At 40.1% G+C, this 18,523-nt stretch overlaps 1 protein-coding gene across 2 annotated transcripts in view; it reads right to left on the reverse strand.

Moving 5' to 3' along the window:
- The window catches only part of PRKG1 (protein kinase cGMP-dependent 1), a 509,003-nt gene that overhangs the window by 141,262 nt on the left and 349,218 nt on the right, over positions 1-18,523 (reverse strand). The window lies entirely within an intron of this gene.

The following is an 18,523-nucleotide window of genomic DNA, read 5'->3' on the forward strand; positions in this document are numbered from 1 at the left end:
TGCCCATGACCAGTTGCACACATTTAACTTTGAGAATAAGCTTCTGTAGGATTGAAATCTCTACCTGAACAACCCCTGTCCCATAACATTCCCAGCCTACTTTGAACATTAACATGTTGCTGTGACTCAATTTGCTTCAGTTCAACAGACTGGGAAGTGAAAGGTGCTTTGTTTTTTAAATAGAGAGTGAAAGGTCTCCCTCAGCAATATGACAGCACATCAACTTTGACAGCTTTGTTTTTGAGGAAATACATCAAGAAACAATACCACTCTACATCACTGCACCATAAACCATCTCTCCAATCTCAAGCAACTTAAACATGTGGGGGTTTAATTAAATTTCATTAAAATGCAAGAAAAGTAGCTCTTCTCTCTTTCTTTCCTGAATAGGTCTGACTTGTTTTTCTCTCTATAATCAAAGAATGTGTGTGGAACACCAATTTGCCTCCGTAAATCTAAAGGCTGGTTCCACAACTATTAAAATGGTAATCAATTCCTTGCAAAAATGAAATTGGAAGTAAACAATGTAAATCAACATATTTGTTTCTTATATTTCTCTTAATTTGCTCCAAATTTGGTATGCTTATTCAGACAAGTTATTTGCATTGCCATGAGGATCCAAACTAATTTTCTAATCTGTCATGAGGAATAAAAAAGCATATTAATTGAATATATTCAGCCACTCTTCAAGTAACCTGCGATGAAATATGTTTTCTTTCTGTGGTCTGATCCAAAGAGGAAACGTTACCTTTCCATATGCTAATGCACTTCTTTAACTTGTCACTAGAAACCAACTTTACTGGAAGCAAAATTGTGAAAAACATTTTATTTATCCAGTCTCTACAGAGTATAACTGAAACAGGTAATTTGCCCAATTCAAACACCTGAATTCATCAGTTGTTTCCAGTTTGGCAACTTCTTTAGGGGTTTGTGTAGGTGACAACCCGTTCTGACTTAAAATGTGAGCCCTGCAGCACCAGATGAATTAAACACTATCACACCATATACTCCCTTTTATACTCTGCAGATTTCAGCTGTTGCTAGAAAATATTCTCCTTTTCCCTTGATTTCTCTCATCAACTGTTCAAATGAAAGAAAAAAGCAGCACAGTTTTATCAGCCTGCATGCATACAAACTCAGACTCCACTCCCAGTCTGCCAAAAAGCACTCTGGAGTACAAGGATTTTTGGAAGTGAATTAAACTGGAGTAACCAAGATAAAATGTTTGCCTGAAATACATTTATTAAAGCAGCAAGTGAACTTCTACTCTGAGTGTGCAATGAAATGGGAAACCCCAAAAGCTCTATTATTTTCAATAGCAGTAACAACTTCTCTCAATGGAAACAAACTGCCTTGAGCCGTGCACCCTAACCTGGGTTGCAACTGTCTTATTGATAATAGAACTTGCTAAATTCCGATAAAACCTGTATTTTAATATAGAAATGCAAAATATCCACCCCTAAGCACAGAACTCATTATTTATTACAGTTAGAATAGACTTATTACTGGCAAAATATGCTCACACACCTCCAGCCACGTCAATTTGAACTTTGCTATGAAGTTGTTACAAAGAAAATTTTACTGGACCTTTCCACTGCCTACAACTTATTCCAGGCTTTTGTGCAACAGTAAAGAAACATGAAGCTGTAAGAAATCAATAATGACATTAAAAATTCAGAACAGGATAAAAGTTTAGATTACTAAGAGACAAAGTGGATCAAGAATTAACCCCTCAACAATAACATCTTCATCAATCTCTCATACAATGACCAGACATATAAATTTTGGACTGACTAGATCTATTTTGTGCTTTAAAGCAGCTTTTTTTTCTGGTGTATATCTTAATATTAGCACTGAAAAGAAAAACAGACCAACACTATGAAAATGTAATCTAGGTCAGATTTTTGGCACAAGACACAACACTGCTAACGGAGAGCTGACTATTTCCTTACTGGGCAAGGAAAGCACATCAATCCAGAGATTACTTCACTATGTTGGGGGTTTTTGGTTTTTTTGTTTTGTTTTGGTTTGGTTTGGGTTTTTTTTGTTTTTTTTTTTTTTAAACGAGAATTATATCTTTTGTGGCTTTCTCTGCAAGGAACTTGGAAAATTACTATTTGGGTCTACAAGTGGACAAGGACAGTACTGAGTCTTATGGCAACCGCCCATCCTCACAGTTAATAAACCCCACTCCTACACAGCCAGGGAAAACCTTCACCCTGGTAAAACACAAAACTCTGTGGTGGTAACAGCCATGTTGTTTACATTTCCTAGTCCTTGGGGTGGACAGAAATCAGGAGGGACAGGAGGAGGAAAGCACATCTGTTCCACTGATGCCCTGATTTAGGACATCAGCATTTTCCACTGCAGTGGTATCGCAAGTTTTCCCAGCAATGAGCTATTTTTTGCACTTTTCTCTCTGAACTAACAGTCAGTTATTTTGATTTTATATTAATTATGAGATACTTAAGAGTCTTATTTTTCAGCACAAGTGTAATGTTGAGTAGAGGAAGAGCATCTGAAGGACACACATCTCCAGCAAGAGATCCCTTCTTGCCTGTTTTACACGACTTTCAGGGGAAGAACCAGACAGACTTGGTTGATCCCAAGAAACCTGCAGTTGAACGGGAAGCTGAGTTTCAGTCCTTCCCAACACATAGCTGGCCTTCAGCAAGGATTTTTATGCCCCTTTTGAGGATATCCAAACATGCATGAGCTGTGCTCAGGTCAGGCGACCTCCTGACAGCCCAGCTGTTCAGTGGGACCCAGGCAGGGGAAATTAAAGGATGAACACTGAAGCAGCCTCTCCATGCTACAGTCCCTGAGCATACAGCAGCATGACAGCAGCTAATATTTCATTTCTGATGCCAGGCATCTGTTCCCAAAGCTGTCTGTTGATGATGGAGAATCAAATGACTCGAGAAGGGGATCAAAGTGCTCTTTAGTGCATCTAGCAGGAGGCTCTGGGGAGATGCTAACTTAACCCAGGGCGCTCTGACCCTTCACCTCACATCTGGTGTGTAATACCAAGGACAATGAGCATTTACCCATTGCAAAGATGGGTCTTCTTCTTGTCCACAATGTAACTCTGAGATCTGGCCACAAGTAACCTTATGTAAAAAAACCTGTCTCAGAAAAAGATGGCCAACTTCCTCACTATTCATCAGGTTTGCAAAACTCTCCTTTTTTTAAAAAAAATATAGAATAGTATTAGTCTTCTTGCCATGCTGGCAAGTTAGGTCTGAGTATTTTGAGTATTTCCACTTGACAGAAAGCAATGAAGGAGTAATCTGAGCCGGCTTTCAAGGATATGAAGGAAACCTGTAAATTCCACCTGGAGTTCTTGGTGTGCATATACTACAGGGCCAGGCTTTGCCTTTACCTTTCCAAACCCCTCACCAGTGAGGGAGGCAAAGCAACCAAGGAGAGGACATCACGGGATTAAACTATGTCAGCCCCAATTCATTATGCTGTATCATGCTTAGGTTATGGGCTATACCAGCAATTCAGGTTGCCTAAATAGGTATTTAATAGGCTGCTTAAAATTGTGCCAGAGCATATACGAACCTGGACTCCACTCCAATGTCAGAAAGATCAGGTTAAATATACTTTGCTGTATACTACTGCAATATTGCATTATGTACAGCCCAAAACAATAGGTATCTCTATTTCTTTTACATTTTCTTTTAAATTCTTGGAGAAATACACATTTTCTGATCCAAGTATGCATTTTAAAGGATAATTTCCTCTGCTATCATACTTAATTTCTGTACATTTTGATCATAAGATCTATTTTTATTTTATGAAAGCCCACACCTTGATTTCATTCCAGATATCAGTTATCAATGTCAATTGGCACGGCCCTGGTGCTACCTTCAGCTCCACAATACAGCCAAGGATTTGCCAGGAACCAAAAGGTTAGGGAGCCCATCCCAGTCAAACCCTTCCTTCAAGGTAAAAAAAAGATCTGTTATGGGGATGCTCCAGAAAAGGCAAGGAAGAAGATCTGTTACAGGAATGCTCTACAAAAAGGTTCACCTCCAAGCTTAAATTATATCATTTTCAGTAGCCTCTCGTGACAATGTTTTGAGATGATGAGTTTCATCTCAGTTCTACTACTACAGCGTCTGAAGCCATATATCCAAAACCTTGTGTATGACCACCAAATACAGTCCCATGCTCTTGTTTCCATAATCCCCTAAGACTTGAAACGAGAGGCAGAAGTTCCAACCAGTGCTCATCTCCCTGGAAACTCTAAAGATTTCTCTTTAGGAACTCTCAAGAAACACATTTTGAATTTCATACATTTTAGGGTCAGAAGGAACCACCCGAATCAGCTAATCCTCAGAAACACATAAAGCCAAAACCAAAATCCCCTTCATGTAACCTGAGAACTCATACCCAGTCAAACCAAACAGCTTCTCCTCCAGAAAGGCATCCCATTCCCACCAAAAGGCAGCGTGGGAGGAGGACTCGGCCATTACCAAGCAGTCTATCGTGGTGACTGATAAACTTACTGCATCAGCACATAGCCCTGCAATCACCAGTCACTGCTTCTGGCCTTGTGTCCCTCCCAAGTCCGATATGGCAGACAGGAACTGACCCCTACGGTGGTAAGAAATTCCACTCCAGGAAGATTCACAGGAAATACCCTATTAATCAGAACAGAAAGCCACAAAGTATTAAGAATGTAAATAAGAAACCTTATCTCAAATGGTGTTTTGCTGCATTCTGTGCTGTATAGAAATAAGGCCATTTCAGTTTTACCACATCAGTAACTCCATTTCTAATGTCTTTCTCCCTTCCTTCAGTAGCTTAGTCTTGTGGTTATCTATTAAGATATCCAGTGCCTACTATTTCATGGATTAAGGATGAAATTGCTTTCTGCTATCATAAAGACACTTTTCAATTACTATTACTACAACTCAGAGATACTGCAAATACTGCACCAATAGTGGGAAATAAGAAGTTAGTTCAAATATATCCCCAAGACCTTAATTGAATGTTTAATAATGTACAGGCACAAAAATGAAATCTACTCAAGTGAGTGTGAGCAAGTTCATTTCCCAATGAAAATAAACTCCCTGAAAAAAGAAACACTTGCTAGCCGGGGTGTGTTTTGAGAAGCCATAAAGGTCTGGGGAAGGGAGGAGGACGCCCACATTTTAATTCTCGATCTTTTGCCAAGCACAAAGCTGGAATTTAATGACCAGCTCCGTTGCTAGTGGGTCTTCTTCAGCTGCTGCATGAAGACTCAAAGCTTGATGTCCCGGTGCAGAGCAGAGCACCAGGGTTCAAAGCTTGGTGGACATTCCCTGGATAGCCACAGTTGTCTCCACGACCACATTCGCTGTTGTCTTCATTTTTCCTAATTAATCCCTGGCATGACTTACTCACCAGACCACAGCCTGCAAGCCAGCCCTATTCCAAATGCCAGTAGGTGTCACTGTGGGCAATGGTATAGGAGAAACCAGTGGAATGAAGTTTGAATCAAAGGGAAAACACTCATCAGCTTAATTAATATTTGTTTTTTAATATAACTGCTAATTCTATTTTTCTGCCTTTACAGATAAAAGTGCATTGTCTGCACCTCACAGATAAAAGGAGCTTTATTAGAAACAATTCACTTCTGCTTCAGACCATTCAGGGTTAGACTGGAAATCAGACTATTTTCAAGTAAGCGCAAGGCTGGATTTTGTTTCTTTGTTTCACTGACACCTAAATTAGCCTATGTGTGTATGTAACTAGTGATATGTGGGCTAAATTTAGAGATTTTTGGAAACTGCTATTAAAATAAACTCACGGGAGATGTTCAGCAGACCAGAAACATGCCCACCCTCCCTCAAGGCTTCCCATGAAGCCACCACACCAAAACCCTAAGCCTCCTTCTCCCCCATGCCTGCACAAAAGCCATGGCACTAAGCAAGGTACCTCATCAATGGGGAGATCCATCCCATAAATCATTAGGTGGCTGAGAGAACTCAGGTTGTCAGAAAAGCTTGTTTTTAATCCTGGTATCAGGCACCAGAGACACCCCATACAAACCAGGCTGCTAGCCCTGAGCTTAGGTGCCTGGTGCAGGAGGAACCAAGACTGTTGCAGATGTTCATGTGGGTTTTGTGGTTGGGGTTTTTTTTATAGATATTAGTTCTTTAACATTGCACAGCTTTATCTTAAAATCAGTAGACAAAGGATTATCACTACTATTTTAAAAATTGATTGTTTGCTATATGAATTTGTACCCTGCCCATCACATCGGAGCAAGGCAGTGCCATACCTTGCTGCTGATATAGCTCTAGAAGAACATGGACTTTTAGAAGACTATTTCTTTTCTAATGTCTGATCTAGATTTTCTAGTTCAATTCTAAACTTACTCAGATGGAAAGGGAAAAATCCCAACAGCATTTCTGGCCCACAGGCATTGCCCATATCCCAAGGACATTGGCAGCCTCGGCTCTGGGTGCTGCTGGGGAGAGGGTCTCAAGCTGAGCCACACCGGCTGCAAATGAAACCACCACATATCCACAAATCTGATTTATATTCCAGTTTGAATTGAGTATATTGTAATTGCTCAACACAAGAAGTGAAGGGCAACCACCAATCCATTGGCCCTGACCTGTCCGCAGGCAAAGGCAGCAAATAAAATGCATAGAAAAACAGAATCCACGTGCTTTTGCCCAAATGTATGCTGCAAAGCCTCAATCAAGCACATGGCTAGATCACAGAGGAGATGTTTACTTGGATCTCCTGAACTGCACCCTGTGACCTCCCTGCTGTCAGGGGTCATTAATTAATTAATTAATTACTATATGTGAATATAAAAAATTCACATCCATCTTGTGTGTTTCTGAAGAGAGCCTGCAAACTGGCCAGTGCAAATGATATGACTTAACTCCTTTACTTCGTATCTGTGAAACCCTGGAAAATATCTAAGATTACCAACATAAAACAATTTCATGTATTCTTTGGGTTTGTTTGTTGTTTTGGTGGTTTTTTTCCCTTTTCTTTTATAGCTGTGACAGACTGCCTGAAGAATCCACTTACAGAGAGCATAAAAATATATTTCAGATAGGCCAGAGCTGGGTTTAATCCAACCTGTCAAAGAGCAAACAAACATTTATGCCCCAAAACCTGCATAACCCGAGAGCAGCAATGGAAAGTGTGGCAGCTTTATAAATTAGCATTTTATCAGCAACTTACTACAGAAAGCTTTACCATCCACTCAACCCACTGTTACCAAAAATAATAAAAATAAAATACTGGAGCTCAAAGCAGGATTTCAGTAATTTTTCGTCTATTCTGCTGAAAACTGTTCCGTGATACTGTCTTCACCACATGCACATCATTGCTGTAGTGGCTTTTTCTATGCACTGATCTGACCAAAAGGTCTTTATTAATGAAAGATGGCTAATGCAGGGGGACAGTGTAATAAACTGGAAAGATGATGCCACCTGAAAGGCAGCTGAAAAACAGGGAACTATAAAACTCTTTGGAAGATACGTAAGAAAAGTTTTCACAGTACAAACACCACACTTGAAAATTCAGGCTCCAGTCTCGGCTTTTGCATCTTCATTGGTGGGTGCTGTTCAACAGACAGGATAGCCAATATTTGATGCTAATGAGCAGGCTACAGCTTCTCCAGGTGGCTCCGCAAAAGCATGGCAAACTACTGTGCTGCGTTAGCAGCTGAGAAAATCTTTCTTTACAATGCCAGACTCCTACCCTTCTGAGTGCCCTTTGGGATTCTTATAGAGATTTACATTAATACATATATCCACGCGCTTTGAATGGCTGTAGGAGATTTAACTCTCCAGCTGGGGTGCTTTGACCTAACTTCAGTGGATTTTACAATTTACACTGGAAAAAAACCAACCCAGATCCTATGTTTGTGGTTTAGGAAATAAGCCCAGAGAAAAGGGCAGCAGTACTTCTGACAGTAAATTAAATAACAATAAACTTCTACTGCCTCCAGAGTAATCTGGCTCCCCGTGGAAAACCTCTGGAAAGAGATCCGTCTGAAGCCACTGGGATTTTCAGTGTAAATGCAAGCTACTTCTTGAGAGATGTTAAAATTAATTTCATAAAAATCAGTTAAAAGGAGAACATAATTCCCTGACTAGAAAGCATATCTGACAGATGCCTCTGTGACCACCGCGTTCACGTTGCTCATCAGCTGTGTCCACTGCCAACACCCAACAGGTCCCACTGTGGCAAGACCTGAGGCTGTTACCTGTGCTGAGCAGGTGGAAGTCATGGAAATGGCTTCACATGTGTTCATTACAGGGGTTTTATCGGAGAAAAGAGGGGTTTGATGGTAAATGATGAGAAAGAGAGGACTGGGAAGAAAAGGCAGTAAAGACTTTGTGGAGAAAGGGCAAGAGAAAGACCCAGCTGACCCATAGGGTCCAGCGGATGAAACAAGACATGTCTCAGCAAAGCTGCAAGGGCAGCAGCTAAGGTTTTAAAAGCCGGGGTGGACTTACTGAGACCTTGGTAGGGAATGGGGTGCATCAGGAACAAGAGAGTATTTCTTCCTAAACTGGAGGCACAGCAAACCCTGCAATGCCAACGCCCGTGAGACCCTGTAGGTCCCCTGTAGCATGAAACAGAAAGGGAGCCCAAGAAAGATGAACAAGCCTTAAAGAATTTCAAAACTAACCTTCAACACACTTAGCCAAGGCTTGTCAAGGTAAAAATATTAAGCTATTTCTAAAGAAAACTTTCCTGTGATAAGCAGAACACAAGTGTAATTTATTTTAGAGATACACATGAAGAAACAAAACATAATTACTTGCAGCACTAAAGGATCACCCTAGCTGTAGACAAAAATATTCACAGCCAGGGTCTAAGGTACTTTTCTGTATACAATGGTTTTAATCATTGTTCCATCAGTGCCATTAGTCTCTGTCCTTCATACTGAGCAGGGGCTGCGATCCACGTCAGCCGGCCCAAGCCAAAGGGAGAGGTCCTGCCCCACCACCTCTCCCCTTCACTTGCCTCTGCCACGAGGCAGAAGTAACCCCTTGCTTCAGCGGTTTGCTGAAGGGTGAATCCACCCCTAGTTCCCACTGATGCCAACGGTTCAAACCAGAGCTTACCTACTGCCAGCAAGGAGCCCCAGTAAACTAGAAAGGAAAACTAGCATTCAGAGGAGCTTCATGGCACAGATCCTGCTGGTTTTAATCAAAGTCTTATTTTTTGCCCGTTAGATCCAACCAAGTCTCAGCAAAGGTCTGCAGGGATCCAAACTCAGCAACCCTTGAACAGGTGAGGGTTTGGTGGGTTTTTTGGGTTTGTTTTTTTGTTGTTGTTTTGTTTTGTTGTTGGGTTTTCTGGGGGATTTTTTTTGTTGTTGGTTGGTTGGGGTTTTTTTCCTTTTCGTTTTTTTTTCCCCCCAAGACAGATAATATATAAGTCATTCAAATTTCCAGCCATACGGATGCTGAACCTCTTCCCTATGTTCATTATGACATCTACATTTTGAAAAGAACAGAGAAATTGCTATCTCCTCATACATGCCTACTAAACTCATCTTTATACTAAAGCCTATATCCATATTTTTTAGAATGTTTTCCCTATTTACAAACACTCCTATGTTATTTTTCTAAAGAAGTCTATATGCTCTTTTGCTATAGTTCCAGCATTTCCTGCATGATACTCTTCCAGAAAAGGAATAAAATTGAGAATAAGGAGCCAATCAGTCAAGGACTTGATTAAATCTTGACTTGCCAGTGCCTTTATTCTAGCCAGCAGCATCTGTTTTCCTCAGCCATGGTCATATTACCCAGATAAATATTTAGCCACATTTTTCCCTCTCACTCTGTTTCTCCATAGCCGTTATTCATAGAAGACTTGATTGATTTTTGTTTGCAGAGATCCAGTGCTGCCTGCCCGAAAGGCAGCTTTCTGCCCCACTCTCACTGAAGAAAAAGTGCAGTGGGATGCACTGTGGGTACCAGATCTCGAACAAGTAAGGGGCGTGTGTGTGTGTCTGTAATTGTACCCTGTATCAGCATCATCTCATTTAGTTTTTCTAGGGTTTCATTTCCGCCAGGATGGAGTGACCATGGAAACCATCAAAATAATCACATGCATTTTTTAGCAGGATGGGAGAGTTAGATGGCTTCTTCAGTTTGGTCGCAAATTTTGATTTTAACAGACAACTTGTCCTGTTGTCCTTCAACTCACTTTCAAACGAAGTAACAGCCTCAAATCCAAATAAAAGATTATGCTCTAGTTAGACTGAACCATTCACCTGATGAAATTTTGTGTTTGATTGCAAGCTACTTCATCGGGCAATAACTTCTTAATGATTTCTTTGTTACTCGTATGAAGAGCTTACTAGATCCTTGTCAGTCTTGCTCTGAGCCCATGAGCTTGAAGATTGAGCAGAACCTCACAACTTGTGCACTGAGATTCTCAATTTAGCTATCTCAGCGGATAATGTATCCAAGAGGATCCAAGTATCCTCTTCAACCCACAAAGCCTTTCTTCATCTGCATCACCCTTTAACAATAAGTTTTGCAGATTGATTAACTGCTGTGTGAAGAAACACCTCCTTCATTTCTGCCACTGCAGAAGAACAGAACAATCAGGATGGTCATTATAACATGCACATGGATGACAATGTTCCTGACAAGTACCTTGCTGGGACCCGGGAGTATTTAACCTCTTTCCTCTGCTGTGATAACTTAAGCGTGAGCTTGTAATTGCCTTTAAATGGTCAGTGCCCACAATGAAGAAAATCAAAAAGAAAACATATCAAATTGACACCTTTAATCCCAATGCAAGTGCTAGAGCAGCTTCTAAAGCATCACTACACAGTCATGTTATCATCTACACAGAAATAATCATGCTTCTCTCTTCTTCTCCCTAATATCTTTTAAAATTAGATTGAGGTAATTCATCTGTATTTTGTACTGTGATAAAAAAACTGAAAGAGGAAGCGGTATCTTCCAATTCGATCAGCACTCCTTGTTTTTCACACTGGAAGAAATTGTTTTTCAACCTCTGAACAGCTGCCATTTGTGGTGGAAAATACAGCATATGTGCACTATAAGTACACCCATATTCCATAGGTTTAAAGGCCAGAAGAAGTTTGTCAGTGACGTAAGGATACTATTCTACTCCACTGCTGCAGACTTTGCAATCCAGTACATGCAATCAGTACATGATTGCACATAATTTTTTCCAACAGCATTTTATTTTCTAATACTTTTTTTTGTTTTTGCAGTAGATCCCAAAATCTTTTTTCCTGGAGCACTTGTAAAAACAAAGCTATGTTTTCATGACCGTAATTTTAAAAATCACTATAAGTACAAATTAAGTTAAAATTTTGTCCATATATGATTAAATCAATTGTGACTGAATCTGTTTTGTTGCCTCCACAGGCAGTACTTCTCTAACTATATCCCATAGCTCCTTTGGCAAATATACCTCAGAGTGTTACCTTTAATAAAAAAAGATAAATAATAAGTTTTTTCCTAACAAAAACATTTTACTCTTCCCAGTGTAATTCTAATTCCCTCTCAAATCTAGTTTGTGCCTCTAAATCAGGTCAATACATGCTGCTGATCAGCTTTGGTCTAGACAGAATGTACCGTTACCTGCACGATGGATGAGTAACGGACTACATAGACCTGGTTTCTTTCAACTAAGAGTGATCCTCAGTCTTACTTAGGCAGAAAAAAAAATGCTAATTAATTTCACATATTTTTCCTGTTCTATTCACTGTTGCCATGCAATTCTGCATAAAAGGAGGATTGTATTCAGACTCGTTAATTAAATGGAGGCATCCTAAGAATTTCTGATCCATACTAACTTCACAAGATGGAGCAAGAAGGATAGTTAGCATCTTCTCATGAAGGCTGGCAAAAAAAAAAAAAGTCTGCCCAAGCCAGCTTGTGAAGCTGTATGATGTAATGAAATTTTCTCCAAGATCGCCGCTGCTCTTCATGAGCTGAGATGGAAGGAGCACCACTAGCAACAGAGATGAATTTTGTTTTTCTTTTACCATTTGAATGTTATTAAATTAATTACTGGGGGGGGGGGGGGGAAGAGTGGCAAGCAACACTCATCACATAAATTTACAGTGCCACTAACGAAATGGCTGCAGACAGGCGCTGTGATCCATGCTTTCAGCACTTTGAGATCACACTCACAAGATGTGCTCTGCATGCAGCCAGTGAGCTGCAAGAACAGAGTTTTCAGGCTTGGCATCATCCGCCTGCAGCATTTAACACACTTCTCTTCACTTGTACTACTCAAATAGCTTGGCAGTGCCATTTGTCTATGACCATATACGCATGGGGATCAGCGAGGTAGCCAAATCATAGCTGCCTGGGTTTGGAGGAAGCATATTACTGGCACTTGGACCTCTGTAACGCATTAAATTAAATTGAAATTTTGAAGTATCAATGCTTTGAGTGAAATAATTTCTAAAATGAATGCTGGGAGACATGGAGAATGGCAGTCTCACAGCCCTAACACGCTCCCAAGCCAAACTGCACAGTTACAGCAAGGAAAACCTAGGGCTAGTTAATGAAGTGGTCTGCATACTTGATTTGGGCAATTAAGTCACATTAAGTATCTATTTTATATTTATATATATTTCATATTTGCAACATATCATAAAACATTATATATATAACTTTATATACATACAGCAATAATATATATGAAAAAGCTGTCTAGGGTTCTGGATACACAATATACAAGAATAATCCATTTGACGTACGCTAGATTTGACATTATCTATGCATAAAGAATGTCCAGTATTTTGGAAACCAAACTGAAACTGCATTTGTTGCTTTCTCTTGCTCAAACTGGTCAGATTCATATATACAACATCTCATATGGATTAATAACGCTAAATCCCAAACAGTGAAGGAACATGAAGTACACAGGATTTAGAAAATGCTAGAGTTGAAAAAGCCAATGAAATCTTAATTCAACCCCCTCCTGTGTATTTATAACTACAAAACTTTCAGATCACAGATTATTTTCTCCAGCTCCCCTAGGCTCTCTGAATTTCTGCCCCTTACCCCTGCCCTGAAAGCTCTACATAACTCAATGGAACTGGAACAAATATTCAGGTTGGTAATAAGTCCATCACTGATGTACAGGCACAGCAATCTCCTCCTTTGAAAGAGGACTAGTAGTTTGAGTTGGGGGGAAAAAAAAAAAGAAAAAAGGAAAAACACCTGTAGGCCACCAGTCACAGTGAATAATTTTAGATCAAATGGATAAGTCCTCAAACTTACAAGCAGCTGCAAATGGTTTCAGAAAAGACAAGGTCAAGCAACCTTAATTATACTTATTGTTACCTGAACTACTGAGATACAAATCTTTCAAGGATATAAGCTTTACATTTGAATAACACAGAGAATACTCTTGAAAGAAGAAAAAACACCACCACAAAATTAACTAACTTCAGGATGGAAAAGTAATCACTAGGTTTTGCCCCAAAGAGAGTAAAAAAAAAAAATGAAGAAGAAAAAAAAAGAAAAAGATGCCAGCCCAGAGCAGTCTCTGAGCACTGCCCATGCCCACTACTAGCTCAGTCCTCAGTCACACCAGGAACAAAGACCCTGGACTGACCTTCCTCTTCCTCCTGAGGTTTCAAACACCTTCTCAAGCTCAGCTGTCCTTCTGCCTGCCCACTGGTTTCCCTCTTCTCAGCATCTATTCTCCTGCCTCCTGCCTGAAGTACTAGTTTCCTCCTGGTGAGCTCCTGGGAAGTTCCTCCAAATGCATGGCCAGAGCTGAAGGCCACTGATAAAAGAGAAGGTTCGTCCACTGCCACACTGCATGCAACTGCTGCAGTTCCTACTTGTTCTCGTATGTACAACCTCACAAAAACAGGAGCCAGGCTTTAACTGGGAGCACAGCGGGGAAAAATGCCACTTTTGCTCCATCAGCCAAGTGCCACTCGTCTGATTTCCCCCCCATCCCAATCACCACGACAAAGCAGATGTGCTTAATACTGGGCAAATGTATGGTCTATAGGCACCCTGCTACTCTATAGGGAGACAAAGCACATATAGGTGCTTACCATGAGGAGTCACATCTTGAGAAACTATACCAGAGGCTGGGTGCTTGGCAATTTTTATTTGGTTTTTCTCCTCCATGACCATAAATTCCCTTTTTTATTCTCTTGCCTGCAGTGCAGTTCCTGGCAAGTTGATCTACTTCTTACAGACTTGCCATCCTCCTTCCAATATGATTTAATTTCATTTTAACAAATGGAGTTAACCCATAAAGACTAGAACTACTGGCAACACTAGCACCTTTGAGATAATCACTGGGTGAGACACTGGATGCATGCTGTCCATGTAATACTAATAGTGCCAAAACCCAGAAGGGCTTTTTACAATACCTCGGAGTCCTTATAGATACTAGTTTCTCCATTCCCATGAGAAAAAGAGGAGGAAAACCTGAGACCTAAAGCTGGGGAAGATGCTCTCCCCTCTCCTCTCAAATTTCCATCAGGGCAGCTATGCTACTGCGCTACCTTCCAGTTCAGGGGCTGGCACAGGGGACAGGGCCCTAAATGTTGGCACTAGTGCCAAGTATGTGGACAGCACCTCGGTTGCTCTAAGTTTTTCTATGGGGGTTCCAATGAATTTGAGCTTCCTTTAAAAAAATAAATAATCAATACTTTCCTTCTGTTATAAATTTCCTTCTGTTATAAACTGCCCACATTATAATGAAGTGCCATAACGCTAAGGCTACATATTCTCAGAAAAAAAACCCCTGTTTGTTACCAAAAATGCATTTATTTTTTGTGATATATAGCCGATACATATTAGAGCTGCCTCATGGAGAAAGAAAGACTTTTTTACTTTTTTCTTTTTTTTTTTTTTTTAAACCCTAAGAAAAATCAGGAAACAACCATAAACCGTTTCAAAAACCTTCAAAAGTGGGGAAAGAAAGGTCAAAGCTTTTGCATTTTCACAAAGTTTTTCACATTCATAAAATGCAAACAAAAAAGGATTTTTAAGCCTGGCTATTAATCATATACCTTGAGTCTTTCCATTTGCAAACAAATTCCCCTCTTTCACCCAAGCAAACAAAAATTATTCAGATGTTTCATGAATAAAAATGTGTAAGAAGGCACTTTCACTATTTTCCAAAGGAGATTTGCATTCATCCAGAGTAAAGATAAAATACTAGTTCAGGTATTTATCCCTACACAGCACTCAGACGGGGGTAAGGCACACAGCTGTGTTTAAGCAGCGTCCTGGCAGCTGTTATCTTCTTCAACTACATTAATCCTCCAATATTTAAACATAAATATGTTGATTTTCTTTACCAAAATACAGTACTGTGAAACTATTTTGGCACTGTTTCAACACTGTTAAGCAAGGGAGCTGTGAGCACATGTGCCAGAGGTGTTGAGCAACAGGGATTTTTAGGAAGGAGCAGCGCAAGGCATGATGCTTGAGAAGTCGGAGACAGGTCAAGAAAGGCTTTTTCAACTGAAGACAGATACAATAAAGCAGGCGCTAAGAAATAAAAAAAAATAGTAAACCATCAGGGAGAATACTAATTTGAGTCTGAAAATTTAAGTATTAAACTTCTACTGGACTCTAGTGCTATGTGTTCCCTCTTGCATTCCAGACAAACAGCAAAGGTGGGATGATACACACTGCTCTACTAAAAAATAAAGTTAAAAATTTTCCCCATAAAAAATTACTGATCAATCTGGGTCCTTCACCCCTTGCACAGCATGAGCACCATTAACCCTTACTTCGCTGCCTCTCCCAAACAGCTACCTATTGCCAATACCTTAATTTATGCAAAGCGGAGGCTGAACTGACCACAAATCTGTGCATTTATTTTGACTCAACATCCACTAATTAAAACCTTTCTTCTCATCCTACCCCATAATTTGGATGAATCTCACAGGAACTTTGCATCAACTGGGTTTTGGGCAAGTGACTGCAAATGCATTGAGAGGACTGTCCTACGGGCAGATCTAAACCTCGTGTCCTTAAGACACTGAGCTACCAAAACCCAAGTAAAACTAAAATTATCTTGAATTGCAGAACCATGCTACTTGTTGCCTCATGCATTATGTTTGGCAAGCATGAGGATAAACAACGCAATAAAATCAGGGGCCAGGCAGTGCTGTTTCAGCAGAGATGGCATTACAATCAAACTAAATCAACCTCTGTGCTGGAAGGGATGCTCAGCTTCCCATGGTGGTGAAAATCACTGCAGCATTACCCAACAGTTTGACAGATGTTAATAAAGTCAGCTATACATTACACTGATGCTTGTCAATATATAACATTGAGAAATATTAATAGAATTTAAAATATGAAAAGGAAGAAGACCATAAGGGCCAGGTTTGGGTGCTGGGAAAAGCAGTGCCAGGCTCCAGCAGTGATTGCCAGATCCCGGATTGGGGCTATGGGTGTAACCTAAAGCTGCTTTGAGATTCCTGCGAGATTTCTTGGCAAAAACACAGTATATAGGTAGTCTAGCTTTGAATGTGCTAAAACTGAATCCAGTAGACTTGTTTCTTCTCTCATGTGTATAAGTTATGAACAATTTCACTGATAGGAGTGATCTCGCACAAGTCAGAAGCCACTGCAAGAGAAAAGGAAATTGCCCTGGGTTTTCTTAATAGCCAAGTTACCCAAGGAACTTGTTGCAGTATTTCCATCAATTCTAGAAATGAAATTACGTTACCAAACATTGATCCTTTCCCCCCCCCCCCATCTCTACAATGCCATTTCCAAGTTTGATTTGGATAACAGGCAATTAAACCAGCTTTTTTTCTTGCTTCTGATTTTAGTTAACAGTATTTAGAAATTATTTAAAGAATGTAGGGCAGAAGTGTTGCATTATTCACAGCACCATATCAAAAGAAAAACCGCACGAAATCTTGACATTAAGAAAGAGATCCCCCACCCCCCAACCCCGGGGCCTCAAGCAGTGCCAAATCAGTCACTTTTATCCAATCCTTGTTACAGCAACAGAGAGGATAAAATAAAGTTATTGCTACTTAGTTTCAGTAGGTTAGATACTGTTAAATACAAAATGTCTTGTATCACAGTAGAGTGATTTTTTTTTTAGTTTATGTAAAACACTGCCTGTTAAATCAAAGACAAACCCAAAGGGAATAACAAGAGTGATTTCAAGAAGGAAATTGGGAGCCATATCCCAGTACAAACGGGGACAACCAGCCTCTCTCTCCATAGCATCCACCCTAGGGCTACAGAGTTATCCCCACAGATGCTGCTTTTGTGCCTCATTTCTTCATTGATGTTTGTCATGAATCTGACACGCACCCCTGAAACTTTTAAGTGTCCCTAGACAAGTTTTATTGACTTTATTCTTTTCTTTAACTCTTGATAAGGAGCTTAATGCTGCTTATGTGATCCAAGTAAATTAAACTATCTGTTGCCTTTTCACTCTAAATCTGAAACTTCCCTGGCAGTAAAGGAAATAAAGCTTATCTATGGATATGCAATTATTCTGTATGACAAACAGCTGATTTGTTTGGATTACAAATTTATCTGTAGACTAAATAAAAAGGCAAAAGAAGTAACAATGTCCTATCAATGCTCTGAAGAAATAAAAATAAACTTAAAATGTCAGCAGCATCGTATCTTAAAATCAATGCAGAGGTGGTACACGTGAACATTTTTCTATAAACATAGTTATTAGGGTTGCTCATGATGGCAAGGCATGTGTGAGAAAAAACAAGGAATGAAATAAAATATTGTTTTACACAGAGATTTCCTGCAGTTTAATTATAAAGGGCTACACTTTGAAAGGTTTTATTAATAGTTTCTGTTAACCACATGCAATTCTGCAGGCCCAGAACAGAGCACTATGTGAATAAACTACAGGGACAAACTGCCTGCAATGCAACTCAAATACTTTACATCCATTTTACACATTCACTTACAGGGCAAGGTTGAGGTTTTTGGTCTGTTTTGGAGGGTGGTGGTTTCTTTCTTTTTTTTTTTTGGGGGGGGGGGGGGAAGTCAGGTAGGGTGTAGGGTTTTTTGTTTGTTTGGGTTTTTTTGTGGTTTATATTGGGCTTTGGTGTTTTTTGGGGGGGAAGGGGAGGTGTTGTCTGGTGGTTTTTTTAAATAAAGGCTCATTAAAAGCCTGACACTAATAAGACACTAGTTATAGCCAAGTAGGCAAAGCACAACTCCACCTGGACTGTCAAATATCTCAACATATATTACACTGCCTCTCTCTGCTGCAACTCTCACAGGAGCAGCTTTTCCATGACATACACTTTGAGGCCTGATATTGCCTTCTAACAGATGCATCCCATCAAATTTAGAAGGGGATGGTATTTTCACACCCCACTTCACCACTGAACCAGGGGCTGGAGAAGAAGGTTTCCCTTCTGCACGCCACAGGAAATGACTGATGAACAACTGGATAGAAAGCCAATTAAAAATACGTAAGCCCTGTTCAAAACTGGATTCACTTTTCACACAGCTCCTCTCTTCTTCTCCATATGCTGGAACAGTCAACCATAACTGGGAGC

The sequence above is a fragment of the Falco rusticolus genome, chromosome 9 (genome assembly GCF_015220075.1).
Source record: "Falco rusticolus isolate bFalRus1 chromosome 9, bFalRus1.pri, whole genome shotgun sequence".
Classification (NCBI taxonomy): domain Eukaryota; kingdom Metazoa; phylum Chordata; class Aves; order Falconiformes; family Falconidae; genus Falco; species Falco rusticolus.